This window comes from Nannobrachium achirus (genome assembly GCF_963921795.1).
Source record: "Nannobrachium achirus genome assembly, chromosome: 6".
Lineage (NCBI taxonomy): Eukaryota > Metazoa > Chordata > Actinopteri > Myctophiformes > Myctophidae > Nannobrachium > Nannobrachium achirus.
Genome location: NC_137815.1, coordinates 68,317,634 through 68,333,773, shown reverse-complemented (window position 1 = coordinate 68,333,773; position 16,140 = coordinate 68,317,634). Strand labels below are relative to the sequence as shown.

Sequence of the window (16,140 nt, the reverse complement as noted above, 5' to 3'; positions counted from 1 at the left end):
GTGTGTGTGTGTGTGTGTGTGTGTGTGTGTGTGTGTGTGCCCAGAAACACTTTATTATCATGGCAGGAATGAGGGAGTCGTATAATATCATTGTGGTCATGATAATGGTGACTGTTATGGAGGTCATGGCAGTAGCTATAGAGTAGCTTTAGGACTGATAGCAGACAGTTATAGTAATACGGCACATGTGCGTGCAGTCGTTCTTTCTTTCAGAGAAATGCAAAAGCCAAAACAAGTCAGAGATAGTGAAATGCACACATTATAGGAATGCAGGCCTTGTGTAGGGTTGTCACAATTATTACATAACCGTCATAATCAATTATTTTGAGAAATGTTAATATACTGTAGTTTCAAACACTTTCAAAAAGTAGTGGAAATAGCAGAGCTACAAGATGCGAGGCGTTGTGAGCTTGTAGATCGGCTATTTCCACTATCAATGTTATTTTTTAAGTATAAAGTTGTCAAATATGTCAGTAATTTCTTTGTGTATTTAGGTTATGTGTCATGATTGCCATGTGCAACTTCAAAGCCTAAAAGCCAAACAGAAATGTTATTGTCAACGACAAATACACAATTAAATTGTTAATCGCAATAATTTGAGTGACAATTAATCGTCATAAAAATGTACAATGTCATAATCGTCACAGCCCTAGACTTGTGTCCTCCTGATATTGTGAAACCTCAAAATGTGTCACAACAGTCATGGTGCCACTATGGAGAAAAACAAATAGTTGTTGTCAAAAAGTTATCTCGGGGAATGTTTTGTTTTTAATCACACCCTACAGTTATTATACGGTAATTAGCAAATGGGATCAAGATGGTCTAAACATGTAGAGAAACCTCTCCATCACCATCTTACACAAACAAATCTCAAAACCTCTACGAGCAAAACAAGGGCATGAACTTTTAATGACCATCACTGCTCGTTAGCCAGGACAGCCTGCCATGTCATGCCCCTCTGCAGCCGTACAAATCTATGTTGAGAGCCGTTACGAATGGAAACGTCCCTGTGCATGTACACATTTTACAGCCACACAGGGCAGGCGGAGATTTGGTCACATCCAGGGACGTGCAGAGAATGTTAGAGAGGCAGGGGCTGAAATTTCTAAAAGGGCCTCTTGGTGAAAATATCGAAAATAGCAGACCTCCAAGATCACAATGTTTCACGCTGCGACGCGTTGTGAGTTTGGAGGTCGGCTATTTTCGATGCTTGATTTCTACACAGAGAAGGCAAGTTCAGGAGGATTTGGACAAAAGGCAATTCTCTTGAATGCTGCCTTCAGGTATGGCATGGAAAGATTGCATTTGCGTTTCTTTCACCACAGTAAAAACTGCATTCATGGTCCTGAGAGGGCACTTTTTTTACAGACGGATAAAAGGGCAGGGGCTCAAGCCTCCTTTAATGTCTATGTGTGCACGTGCCTGGTCACATTCAACTCCTGCCGGCAGTTAGAATCCAAAACAACTGACATGTATTATCCAAAAGCACTGGTGATTGGGCACAACCCCAACGCCCAGTGAGTGCTTCCAGTGTCGTTTGGCGCGTGTGCACTGGACAGCAGTTTACCAAATATCCACCAACTGTTGGATTTGGCTTTTTAACAACCAAGGGAATATGAGAAGGCAAACGGCTGCCACAGCAACGGGATTCATTCTGCACAGGCGTCTAGCCGTCTAGAAGAGGGTCAGTCTGTGTTTTTATTGTAGGCTACAGAGGTACCGGTACCTCTGCAACTCTTTGTTTTTTCTTCACGTTTTATACTTATATAGGGCTGTCACGATTATGACAATTTACATGAGGATTAATTGTCACTCAAATAACTGCGATTACCGATTTAATTGTGTTTTTGTCGTTGACAATAACATTTCTGTTTGGCTTTTAGGCTTTGAAGTTGCACATGGCAGATATGACACATAACCTAAATATACAAAGAAATGACTGACATATTTGACAACTTTATACTTAAAAAAAGAACATTGATAGTGGAAATAACGGATCTACAAGCTCAAAACGCGTCACAATGTGACACGTTGTGAGCTTGTAGTTCGGCTACTTGCACTACTTTTTTTAAAGTGTTATATTAACATTTCTCAAGTCTCAACATGGAAACGATTATGACGATTATGCAAAATAACTGTGATTACCTCAAACAATTGCGATTAGACGATTATGTAATAATTGTGACAGCCCTACTTATATATTATGTGACAGTACAGCAAAAGAAGACTGGACATGCGTTAGAAATGATGACAGCGTGAGGCATTAGGCTATAGCTGGTCTCAAACCCGCGTCACTCACCATGCCCTGGTTTTTGCCATACCTCTGTGTGTTTAATGTGGCAATTCATATCACAATAATGAAAGACATGCAGCCATAGCCGCAAGCCAGTTATGATTTCCTGTGTCCCTCTTATAGAGGCCATGCAGGTCAACTGCTGCTCCTGGATACTGTGTCATTGTGACGGAGATCGTTTTCGAACAATTATGATTCGTAGGCATTTTATACTGATGATTTAACCAGGGAAAAACAACTGAAGAGAGTTTGACACCGTTTAATTTTACTCTAGTGGCCAATTTTTATGTAAAAAAGATAGGCTTAATATGTACATACATTATGAGAGAGAGGCACAATAGAAATTGTTCTCAGATATAATTGTGAGACAAAATAAATTAAGTATACTTAACCCATTTAGAACGGGTACACATTATTATGTATCATTATTTTATGCTTTAACTATTGAAAAATAGCAGATATACAAGCTCACAGCGCGGCACCGAGTGCCATGCTGCGAGCTTGTAGATCTGCTATTTTTTAAAAATCGTGAAAATTAGAATTGTTTCTATGTCAGCAATCTGGCCGGCCATCGTCAAAGAAAACGTCCTTTTCACTTAACTGGAGCTCAGTTAGTCTGTTCTTGAGAGACTACTGTGTCAGTGGTTCTCAAACTTTTTCATGTGAAGGACTCCCAAAATTATATTTATTTGGCCACGGACCCCCATCTCAAAATATTTAGTTCCAGGGACCCCCCAGAAGCAAAATTACTACAAACGTTCGCTTTGAAAATAAATATATTCAAAGATTTACACACATTTTCACAAACTTTTTCAAAAATAGCAGATATACAAGCTCGCAGCGCGGCACTCAATAGCAGATCTACAAGCTCGGTGCCGCGCTGCGAGCTTGTATATCTGCTATTTTTCAATAGTGAAAGCATTCAATAATTCTAGGCCTAATGTCAAGGCCACATAAAATGAAGTATACTTTTCACGGCCCTGCCTACTGCTCGTGACCTTTGAATAATGCCTGATTTATACAAAAATAGCCAACCTACAAGCTCACAACGTGCTGCAGTGTGACGACGTGTGATCTTTTATAGATCTGCTATTTTCAATGTGCAACGCCTGCGTACAACTGAGCAGGGGTGTCACACCACATTCTGGGCCCTGGGTACAAGGATTCACTCACATTTTGTGCTTTAACTATTGAATTCGGTGCCGCGCTGTGAGCTTGTATATCTGCTATTTTTGAAAATTTGTGAAAGTTTGTCTGAATATTTCAAATCCTTCTAAGGTTTTTTGAAAAACCTATGTTTCTATGTCAGTGGTGCTCAAATATTTTCCTCTTGCCCCTTGTGACGCCCCTGCAACTGAGTATAATTCAGGCTTCTCTCCAGGCAGCAGACTGAAGATAACAGCTGGGTACTCCTGTACCCGGGGGACATAAAACCCAAGGCTTGGGTTATAGACAGACTGCGGTAAACACTGGAGCTCATAGGGAATGTGGACGGGGTCATAACATTTTAGACATGACATGAAACAGTAAAGACTGAGTTATACGCTCAACAGTTAAAGGTGTACGATTTGAGGCGGTGAGCTTTCTGCGGTGTTGACTCATCTAATAGTACAATGGGTTTCTCCTTCAAGTTACTTCTTTATCTGGTTCTCTTATCCTCATCCCATGTACACATTCACCAGTGCTTTCACACCAACGGTCTCTCGACGCGACTTTGCTAACAAACCTTATCAACCTTTAGGCTCAGTTCTCTTCCTGTCGTTATCGTACTTATACTAAGAATAGAGTCCGCAAATATAGCCAAAGTATTCCACAGTCACACCTTCGGCGAGCTAGGCTCCACACCTTCGGCGGGCTGGGCTTTTTATAACCCCCAAAGAATGTTTTATTTTAAGAGTTGTGACGAACACATGTGCATCAACAAGTGGGGTTATGTTTTGCTTCTTTTCTTTTGTTAACATCAATCCGGGTGACTCACACTGAAAGAATAACCAAGGAGGTGCACCAACAGATCATTTAGAGATGGCTCATTCGCTATTTTAGTCCTGAGGGGTGAAGGGGGAGGGGGGAGGCGAGTGAGTGATTCTTACCACGCATAGGATATTAAATCCCATCTCCCAAAGCGATGGACTTATTCTGCAACCTGCACACTTTCCCCCTTAATGTTTTCAGACACGCACCGTCCAAAGCCTTCAGAATAGGAAAGCAACGAAACAGCACTATCAGAATCTCTAAACCAGGAGGTCTTCAACAGGGGGTCCGGGACCCCTAGGGGGTCCTCAGAGTTACTACAGGGGGTCCTCCGAATCTTTGTGTGATAGAAACTTTAGAAACTTTTTTTTCTACTTTTTTTCTCCTTTTAACCACTTGAACCCTAATGTCCCTATTTGAGAACTTGAAAAATAGCATGCATTGTGAGCTTGTAGATCGGCTATTTTCAACAAAGAGGTTTGGTGTAGATGGGAAAAAGAGCAGACTAAGTACAGAGTGAAAGGTCAAGTTTAATAAGTATTGACTATCGTTCAAGTGGTTAAAGTTGTACTATGTAACTTTTTTTATAAAACAAATCTTAAAATTCTCCTAACTATTAAATCACAAAAGTTTTAGAAGATCCGCGCCGTGAATTTCAGCCTGTAAAGCCTTCTCTGTATGTAAACTGAGATCCTTGCCGTGGACCGGATCTCGCGCCAAAATTGCGTCATCACACTACCGGCCAATCACAGCGAGGGTTATACAACTGCCGGCCAATCACAGCGCATCTTGAAGTGGGGTCGCTATGGCAGCCATATTTGTTGTCGCCCGTTTGTACCATCCCTTCTCTAGGTAATTTCGCCTACCAGGCAGGGTGAAGGAGTCCGTATCTCTGGAATTACTGAACGCACAGGAACAAGGGACCCCTTAAAAGATAGATCTCAGCGAGGTGGAGGCAGACGCGGGGGTCTGAAGGTACGAAAAACGTCCGAAAGACGCGGACGCGACCGCGGTTTGCTATAGGGCTAATGACCACTAGTTGGGCATCTTACACAGTATGGCTTTAAATATCTGAAAACACATTGACATGAATCCAAAATACACTGATGATTGTGCTGTCAAACGATGAAACTATAGCTTCATCTCTCTCTCTCAACTAAGGGGTCCTTGGCCTGAAAACGTTGAAGACCCTGCCCCCACATTGAGAGAAGAAGCAAGCACTTCAGGGGGTTCAGGAATATGTCTGGAGAGAGTCTGACTAGATATGTCTGACTGCCATCTGCCATCATGATGTGCCTTTTATATTTTTGCTGTAAATCCCCCGTTTGCGCAGAGACTGAAATTGCATAACAATCATCACAGGATTTCAGTTTTTTTCTTACTTTCTTTTTTTATCGACTCTTAGAGGAACGATCAGGAGGAAACAGTCTTAAAAGATTTACAGAAATACTTTTCAAATTAACGCTACCATGGGGTTTTGAAAGGCTGAGTGGGGGGGGGGGGGGGGGGGGGTGTCTTGAGGACATGAGTTAGTCAGCTTTATAATGGCTTACATCAGGGGTCGTCAACGTTTTCAGGCCATGGACCCCTTAGTTGAGAGAGAGATGAAGCAGGGACCCCCACAACCTGTTCATAGATTCCATATAGTTTCATCGTTTGACATTACGATCATCAGTGTGTTTTGGATTCATGTCAATGTTGTGTTTTCAGATATTTAACCACTTGAACCGTCAATACTTAATAAACTTGACCTTTCACTCTGTACTTAGTCTGCTCTTTTTCCCCTCTACGCCAAACCTCTTTGCCGAAAATAGCCGATCAACAAGCTCACAACGCCTCGCGCTGCTGCGAGGCGTTGTGAGCTTGTAGATCTGCTATTTTTGGCTACAGTTCTCAGAATATGGACACTAGGGTTCAAGTTCTTAATATAAAAAGGATTGGAAGATTTGGAGGACCCCCTGTAGTAACTCTGAGGACTCCCTAGTGGTCCCGGATCCCCTGTTGAAGACCCCTGGCTTCCATAAACTACCATGGCGAGGAAATAACTCCAATTTGGAGTTGCACCGTTTCATACAAACACGCCGAAAATACGGATTTGTTTTTCTAAAATGCTTTTCCCAAAGGAGGAATCATCATATTGTCAAGCTTAATTGCCTAACACACTTTTTTTGAATTCACTGTAAAGTGGGGTTTGGAATGTGTGCGTTGCTTCGCATGTGACTGCGACTACTCGAATAATATTATGCGAGCTTCAAGGAGGACAGAAATAAAAATAACCAAGCGAGACCGCAAAGACTCTGGCATAAAACTGCATCAAAGCACACGAGCAGAGCTAATGTGAACAAATTGTAGAGTTTTTATGTGTGCAACGCAGTGTAGAGGTCCAATACGGAGCTCCCCTAATCATCAGTTGTGAAAGGAATGGTGGCGCATGTGCCGTGATATTTCTCTTTCAGAGGTAATTTAAAGCCTTTTACCCTAACAGCGTCGTGCCTTGTTACTGAAGACCGAGGCAAAGCTTTCAGAAGTGAGCTGCTCTTGACTCCTCCAGACACACACACACACTCACACAGTCGATAGCGGGCGCACACACACACACACACACACACACACACACACACACACACACACACACACACACACACACACACACACACAGAACACACAATACACATGCCTGCGTGTGGGCCTTGTGCGTGCTCGCCCACAGGTAATCACACAGCAGAATCTAGCACTTGCATGCAGACTCAAAACACACACTACAAGCGCAGATTCTACATACAACCCCCCCCCCCCCCCCCCCCCCCCCCCACACACACACACACACACACACACACACCAACCATCCCAACATTTACACAGTGGTGGAAAAAGTACTCAAATGTTTTACTTAAGTAAAAGTGTCAATACTGCAATGTAGAAATACTCTGTTACAAGTACAAGTCCAGAATTCAAAATGTACTTGAGTAAAAGTATAAAAGTATTGGCATCAAAATGTGCTTAAAGTACCAAAAGTAAAAGTACAAAATGTTTGAAAATAGCAGATCTACAAGCTCACAACGCGTTGCATCGTTGACCTATTTTCAAATAGCCACGGTATAGAATAGGGCTAAAGTGCATTAATGTATGTTTTATAATATCATCATTTATATCTGCACAGTAACTCGTAACTAAAGATTTCAAATACATGTAGTGGGAGTAAAAGTACAATATTTGGATCCGAGATGTAGTGGAGTTAGAAGTAAAAGTACTTAAGTACAGTACTTAAGCAAATGTACTTAGTTACTTTACACCACTGCATTTACATTTAGCGATCACACGTCACTGTAAACTCAAACACAAGACGTATGAACAAATCTTAAGTCCTGTCTGTGCAAGTACGAATGCAGCGCCGCCAACCCTCCCCCATCGCCACCTCTCATATCACCCACGCATTCAATATAGGCTGTTCCATCCTGTTTCTCTCTGGTAAACAAACACATAGCTGTGTGTCGGGGATTACAGACACCAGTCCTAACATGATGCTGTTTATGTACACACACACACACACACACACACACCCACACAGAGAGAAGTGTACTCAGCTGAGATCTGATTGCTGATGTGCGTCATATGTAAGGCCTATACAAACATACTGTACTGTTTTTGGAGAAAGAATACTGTAAAACAGGAGTCTTCGACAGGGGGTCCGGGACCCCTAGGGGGTCCTCCAAATCTCCCAATCCTTTTTATATTAACAACTTGAACCCTATAGTGTCCATATTCGGAGAACTGTAGCCAAAAATAGCAGATCTACAAGCTCGGCTATTTTCGGCAAAGAGGTTTGGTGTAGAGGGGGGGAAAGAGCAGACTAAGTACAGAGTAAAAGGTCATGTTTATTAGGTATTGACGGCTCAAGTGGTTAAACATCTGAAAACACAAATTGACAGGAATCCAAAATACACTGATGATTGTGCTGTCAAACGATGAAACTATATGTAATCTATGAAAAGGTGGTGGGGGTCCCTGCTTCATCTCTCTCTCAACTAAGGGGTCCTTGGCCCAAAAACGTTGAAGACCCCTGCTGTAAAAGACCTCAATATAACAACCCTGGAAACGTGCATTGGTTTGTTGATTTGAGTCCATTTGGGAGCAACTATGGGGCATAAAACAGAGTGAGCTGAAAGCATAGCTCTTACATTGATTTATATCCATTGGGAATTAATAGGGTAATAGGTGGCACTCCCCGCCTAGTCTGTAGCCTACTGACAAAGACTAAATACACCCAGGGGACTCATCCAAAACCCTCCAAACGGCCCATTAGAGAATAACTCACTTTAGTTATTTAGAGTAAGCAAAGTCAGGTGGATTCAAACGGGTAGCAAAAAAAAACTGTTCCTTTAAATATACTGTATATACCGGTATAATAATTCAGTGACATTAAGTGTTGACATGTCTTATCTAAACGTGATAGTTCAGGAATATTTTATAGCTAGTCTGTAGTCGTGAGATAGCTTGATGAATTGGTTCTATTTCTTCTACACTGTCGAAATATAGGCCTGCGTGGGCTGGTCATATAATTCTGCATTTGATTTTACATAATAATAACCCAGCAGTTTCATTGTTATAATAATAATAATCATAATGATAATCATGATCATTATTATCATCATCATATGATGATGACTCTAAATTATCAATGGACAGAAGCCAGAAACTAGAGCGGAACAGCAACCCAAACTCTAAAGGTCAGACACCAATTGCCTGCTTTTTTGAAAAACACCTTTGTAGTCCGGGCCAAATAAAATAGCGGCTTGCTTTTAACCCTATCCAATATCTGGATCTTATGCAACAGGGCATCGATAATGGCCTGGAGTCACCCCGATGTGTTGCTGCTGCTTGTAGGCTGAATGTAGGTGGGGTTTAGTAGGGTGGTGGTACTGAACATTCATCATATACCCCGTCCTCTTTGTCTTCCCTGGCTTGCTCTGCCGAGAGGAGAGGAGAGGAGGGGAGGGGAGGGGAGACAGACCGCAAGCAGGGCAGGCTTTCAAACGTCTCCATGGCAGAGCAGACGTGAGGGGAATCACGACGAGATTCCACGGTGAAACACACGCACACACACACACACACACACACACACACACACACACACACACACACACACACACACACACACACACACACACACACACACACTTTGCCCGCTCGCCCAGGGGTGTCACAAGTGGGGGGGAAAGTGGGACTGAGTTACTAGGGCCCAAGGTGGAGGAGGGGCCTGGAATACTTTTTTACTTTAGCTATTGAAAAATAGCAGATATACAAGCTCACAGCGCGGCACTGAGTGCCGCACTGCGAGCTTGTAGATCGAGCTTGCGAGCTTGTAGATCTGCTATATGTATTCTTTAAGTGAACACTTGTAACTCAAATTCTGCTACTGGGGGGGTCCCTGGAACTAAATATTATGAGATGGGGCTCTGTAGCCAAATGCATGTCATTTCGGGGGTCCTCGTCCTTCACATGAAAAGGTTTGAGCACCACTGACATAGAAACATTCAAAGACTTGCACAAATGTTCACGATTTTTCAAGAATAGCAGATCTACAAGCTCACAGCGCGGCACTCTGTGCCGCGCTGTGAGCTTGTAGATCTGCTATTTTTCAATAGTTAAAACACAAAATGTGAGTGAATCCTTGTACCCAGGGCCCAGAATTTGGTGTGACACCCCTGCACACACATACACACACGCACACACACACACACACACACACACACACACACACACACACACACACACACACACACACACACACACACACACACACTTTGCCCGGCGCCCGCCTAAAGAGCCTGGTATCATTAGGTGACACTCGAGTCCCAGTCACACAGACACATATAGGCCTATATAGTGTACGCTGCGAGCTCCTGGGGAGTTTGGGGGGGTCATTAATATTTATACAACAGCTCTGCCTGTAGTAGTGGTGTGGATGTAGTAGTGTTGTGGATGTAGTAGTGCTTCACTACATGGTGTTTCCCTCCATTTGCATGTATCCCACTTAGAGGCCCAGGCGTCCCAGCCTCCCAGGGCACCAACATGGCAGAGGGGGCCAGTAGCACACACGCCACACAGTAGAAAGAAAATAAGAATTAGGCTACGGTACATCCGTGCACACACACACACACACACACACACACACACACACACACACACACACACACACACACACACACACACACACACACACACTCAAAGCAAGTCAAAAGAGGACACTCAAAGAACCTGCAAGGTTTGACTCACTCCTCGCTTATCTGAAATCTAAAAACAGGGGACCCAATTGTCACCTGTGAAGTAAGTAATGCGCCCAAAATAGAACCCGAATAACGCCTGCGTGCAATGTAAAAACCGACTGGAATGCAACCGACTGTGAAATGCAATCACTTAAAATTAAACGAGAGCCATTCTCAGCCTTCTAGCCTAGCCTGCCGGTGCCTGTTTAAAAATGCACCTGTTTTTGCCCTGAAGCCACTGATGGATGCTAGGCAGGAGTAGGGGGATGTAAGAAGGGGCATCATTTTGGGGCATGAGGGGGAAGCCAATGGCCACCCCCTAGTGTTCAAATGTAACCTCAAATTCATGCATAAGCTCATAACAATTGATGCCCATCCATTTATATGTGAGAATGTGGCACATGTTCTAATTTAGACAAGCGTTTTCTATGCAACCGTTTTAAACGTGGCATCCCGATTTTGGGAAAGTCATTTGTAGGGCCAACATCTTCAAACATGCTATGTTCAAGCTCTCAACACGTTGCTTGAAATGGGGCTATTGTTGTAACTTATTTTTTTCCAACCCCCTATTTCTCTCTGAAATTGCGCCTCTGAGGGGGAATGTCAAGGAGGGCTGACCGAAGCGGAGTGCTCTCTCGTCGGGTCAGCTGTCCAAAGCAGCAGCACGGCCCGGTCAGGGAGGACAGGAGGGGAGGGGAGGGGAGGGGAGGGGAGTGGGCGGGGCAGGCACGTGCACACATAGACATCAAAGGGGGCTTGAGCCCCTGCCCTAAAAGTGTGCCCTCTCCAGACCATGAAAGCAGTTTTTACTATGGTGAAAGAAATGCAAATGCCCCCTTTCCCATGCCACACCCGAAGGCAGCATTCAAGAAAATGACCACGTCAAAACTCTCCTGAACTTGAATGTGGCTTCTCACGTTGAAAGAATTATTGAAAATAGCCGACCTCCAAGCTCACAACAGTTTACAGTTCAGGCATTTAGCAGACACTTTTAATCCAAAGTGACTTACAATAAGCAGATAATACAGCTTGGAGGTCTGTTGCTATTTTCAATATTTTCACCAAAAAGGCCCTTTTTTTTTTTGAAATGTCAGCCCCTGCCTCTCCAACATTCTCTGCACGCCCCTGGGTGCGGTAGCAGCCTGGGATAAAGTAGCCCAGCAAGCCAAGCTAATAACACGACGTCTGAATGCCAAAAATATCCTCTCCTCTCCCTCTTTCCCTCTGCTTGCCTTGGACTGGAGGAGCGCTGCCTCGGCAGAGAGAGGAGACCACACAGTCCGTGACACGACGATACACACTACCGTCTTGACTGTCGTGTTTCTTTAGCAGTCAAACTCACTTAATTCCCCACGTTTTTTTACTAATGTGTTTATTATGAGCATGGTATCAAACTAGCCCTGAAACATGACAGCGACAGTCATGTTTCAGCACTAGGTAGGTATTAAACTCCCCTGGTTTGATAACCTTGCTCATATTTATAAACAAAACACATTTAGTAAAACTGGGGAATTAAGTGAGTTTGACTGGCAGTCAAACTGGGGGGTCTCAGTTTGAGGGGGTCCCCAGCTGAATGATAGTTAGGCTATAGGAACCAAATGGACCCTTATTATGGGTATGTAACTCAAGAGAGTGTAATAAATGTGTACATTTGTACACTCAGAGTTGCATTAACATAAAAATTGGGGTCTCAGAGATAGAAATGCAGTCAATGACTGCTAAAGAAAGACGACAGTCAATGTTGTGCGGGGCAGACCTCCATTCAGAAACAACCCCGCTTAGAAACATTCAGAAATACCCCCACTGAGGTTAGGGTAGGTTTAGGTTAGGTTTAGGTGACACCTCCAGTTAGAATAATGGAAGTCAATCTTCTGAATGGCAATGTCTCTGAATGGAGATGTGTAACCCATGTTATGTTATGTTAGCCTCCACACGGTTCCTTCCAAACGCAATAACAGACTCTCTAATATCTCCCTCTGACATTCATTCTCCCCTTGTCTCTGGTTCACTTTCGCTTGTCAAAGCAACACAGACAGAAGACTCGAACCGACTCGACGACCAATAGATCCAAGAAATGCTCACACAGCCACACATTAACAGCCTACTGCAGTGTTTCTCAAAAACCTTTAGACCTACATTTCAAGGTGTCCCCATTAACTCTGACAGTGTACAAATGGAACCAAATGAACCAAATGGACCCGTTTGTACACAGTCAAGAGTTACAGACTTGTATTGGGTCAATTTAGACCCCCATAAAGGACCCCCACAAAGTCCCTGGCTGGAATCCACTTTGAGGACCACTGGCCTACTGAATGTTCATGTCATGTATAAGCAGCCTACTGCAGTGGTTCTCAAAAAAGCGGGGTCCGGGGCCCCCCATATGGGTCCTCCTCGAGGGAGTTCCAGCAAGGAGGGGGTCCCCAGCTGAATGATAGTTAGGATAGGAACCAAATGGACCCTTATTATGGGTATGTAACTCAGAGAGTGTAATAAATGTGTACATTTGTACACTCTCAGAGTTACATTAACATATAAATTGGGGTCTCAGAGATAGAAATGCCATTAAATGTCAAACTGGGGGGTTAAGAATCACTGCTAGAGCCGTCAAAATCTTCTCTTATGTGGGGGTCCCTGGCGTATTTTTTCAAATGCGGGTCCGCGGGCTAATAAGTGACAATTTGGGGGTCCTCCTCGACACGAAAAGGGTTTCGAACCAACTGGTCTACTGTGTTCCACATTGGCCTACATACACATACATAGGCTACAACACATTCATACATTATACATAGGCTACTGTATGTAGACTAACAGGCTAATGATGCCCAAAAGGCTTGTGCCAATGCCGTACTGTGTATGACACATAGCCTACATACACATACGGTACCAGATAGGCTACAACACACACACATGCACCGTAATATGCCACATACACACTCACATTCATTTCACATTCACACACACATGCACTGTAGGCTATTATTCATACACGCGATCGCGCAGGAAGGAAGAGATTTCAGGAGGAGGACAGTGATTTAAAAAAAAAAACATGAAACTGACCGTTAATTCTCCTCGTTTTCTTTTTTAAATCCCCCCGTTGGTTCGATCTCCTCGGAAGGTCTTCTCACACACACTGCGTGATCGCTGCTGCTTTGGTTGACGTCCAACGCAATCCCCGATCCTTCGTTCCCTTCCTTTCCTTCTGTGGACAAATATAGGCTGCTATGCCGTGTCGGTGTCAAATCTCCGTCCGTCCGTGTGACTGTCTCCACGACTGGCGACACTGTGACTGCTCCCTCCTCGGTGGTCCGAAGTTAGAGGGGTATAGAAGTCGCCTTTATGATAAAAAACGATATCCTAAAGACCACCGTGGAATATTTAAAGATTCACGATTCACCCAACCAGTGGCAGTTATTTGATGAACAGAAATCCCTTCCTTCCGTGGATTGGATGGATGTCACACTGCCTCCCGGGGAAAGAAACAAGTTCACCCCACGAAAAAAAGATCAGAAGAAAACTGAAACAAAAAATAATAATAGGAAAAAAACCCGATCGCTGTGGATTCGGGAGAAGAAAAAAAAAATCACAAAACGGTTTGATACAGTGGTTGGAAAACAGGCTCAAACCTCAAAACGTCTTGATTCATCCGTTATAAGGTGGGCTATGACAGACCAGTACACCCATTAAAGCCAGCGAGATGACGATGATGATGATGATGATGTGCTGCTGCTTGGACCTCGCCCCTCGTATGTCCTTATCCAGCCGAGGTCCTCAACGGTAATGTCCGCTGGCTGGAGAGAGAGCGATGCCTTGAAGGATGAATTTCCATTGGAGGAGGAGGAGTGGAAGAGAGAGAGAGAGAGAGAGAGAGAGAGAGAGAGAGAGAGGGGGGGGGAGGAGGAAGGGGAGGGAACTTGCCTTGCATTCTCTGAATTACTCCACCCCCAACTGCCCCCACCTCTCTCTCTTTCTCTCTGTCTCTCCACCACCACATGCACGCACGCACGCACGCACGCGCACACACACACACACACACACACGCACACACAACACACACAGATGTTCTGATTCCACACGTTTATTGCTGTCTTGACTTGACTCTCCTTCTGTCTGGCTTGTTGTCTACCATTCCTTAACCCCCCCACCCCTCCCCCCAAACAACCCCCTCATAAACACAAGTTGTTGTGCACAACCTTGTAGGAGGCTAGCCTAGCAGTGCCGGTTCTAGGACTCAGGTGGCCCTATGCAAGATTATAGATACCTTATTATGAATACCAGAAAACTTGCCCTCTTTCAAAGTCGCCCCAGACTCGTTTCCCAATGGGTCTGTGGCCTTAAACTAGATGCAGATTAGACTAAAATCAAATCTGTGCTTCTGGGGGTCCCTGGAACAAAAAAAGTTTGCAATAGGGGTTCATCCGTGGAACAAAATATTTTGAGATGGGGGTCCACGGCCGAAAACACATTTTGGGGGGTCCTGATAGGCACATTCTACAAATGTCTACTAAATCATAACAATTTTCTGGAAAAAAAACGTATGTTGCCATCAGTGTTTCTCAAACTTTGTCATGTGAAGGACCTCCAGAATGATATGTATTTGGCCACGGACCCCCATCACAAAATATTTTGTTCCAGGGACCCCCAGAAGGAAATATTTGATTTTAGTCTATTCTGCATCTAGCTTAAGGCCACAGACCCGTTGGGAAACGAGTTCTGGGCGACTTATCTGGCTACCCCTTATTATCCCAAGGGGGGAAATCAGTCGCCCAGAGGCAGCACAGCAGTATAAGGATATTTACAAAGTTACAGAGAGGTATGAAAAGAATAAAAAAAGTGTACAGTAAAGAGGTAAGGTAAGGTAAGGTACATTTATTTATAAAGCGCCTTTCAAAACAATCGTTACAAGGTGCTGTACAGTGGATATATGAAATAAAACAAACATCACAGAGCAAGAATAAAATAGAGCAAGGTAGCCTACAACAAAGAAAGGGAACAAAGATACATAAAGTGTCAAAAAACTGTCAATGCTCAACTTGAAACAGCCAACAAAAAAGGCAATCCTTAAGCACAACTATCAATACAATACAGTGCCCAAACAAAAAGTGTCCATAACAGTCAATGCTAGTCAGTGCTACAAGTATCTCACTGCCTTGTCAAACACAAGCAAAATACTCAATACTAGCTACTAACACAACCTAATAGTGCAGAGCCAAACAAAAGAAAGTGTCCAAAAGTGTCCAAAAAAGAAAAACTAGAAAGGGTGATGCAGCAAGACGCACATGAGCACCCTCCCTGGAAAGGTCCTTAGAGGTCATTATTTTAGGTGGCCCCCTCAGGCCCTTACTGACGGATGTGTGCGCAAAGCTCGCGAAAATGTTGGTGTTTTCTTTATTTTTTATTTTTTTGATACGGCTGGTTGATGCGTCTTTGAATGGCAGGTGTCACAATGTTACGGTAGCCCTGATCGCCTCAGGCTAGACCAGGGGTCTTCAACAGGGGTTCCGGGACCCCTAGGGGGTCCTCAGAGTTACTACAGGGGGTCCTCCGAATCTTCCAATCCTTTGTATATCAACAATTTGAACCCTAGTGTCCATATTCTGAGAACTGTAGCCA

At 43.8% G+C, this 16,140-nt stretch overlaps 1 protein-coding gene across 1 annotated transcript in view; it reads right to left on the bottom strand.

The window, feature by feature from the left end:
• dag1 (dystroglycan 1) overlaps positions 1-14,294 on the bottom strand; it is a 76,940-nt gene extending 62,646 nt beyond the window's left edge. The window contains exon 1 of the mRNA XM_080728635.1: positions 13,588-14,294. The gene's annotated coding sequence lies outside the window, so the exon portion shown is untranslated. The remainder of the gene's footprint in view (positions 1-13,587) is intronic.
• Positions 14,295-16,140: the final 1,846 nt, after the last annotated feature.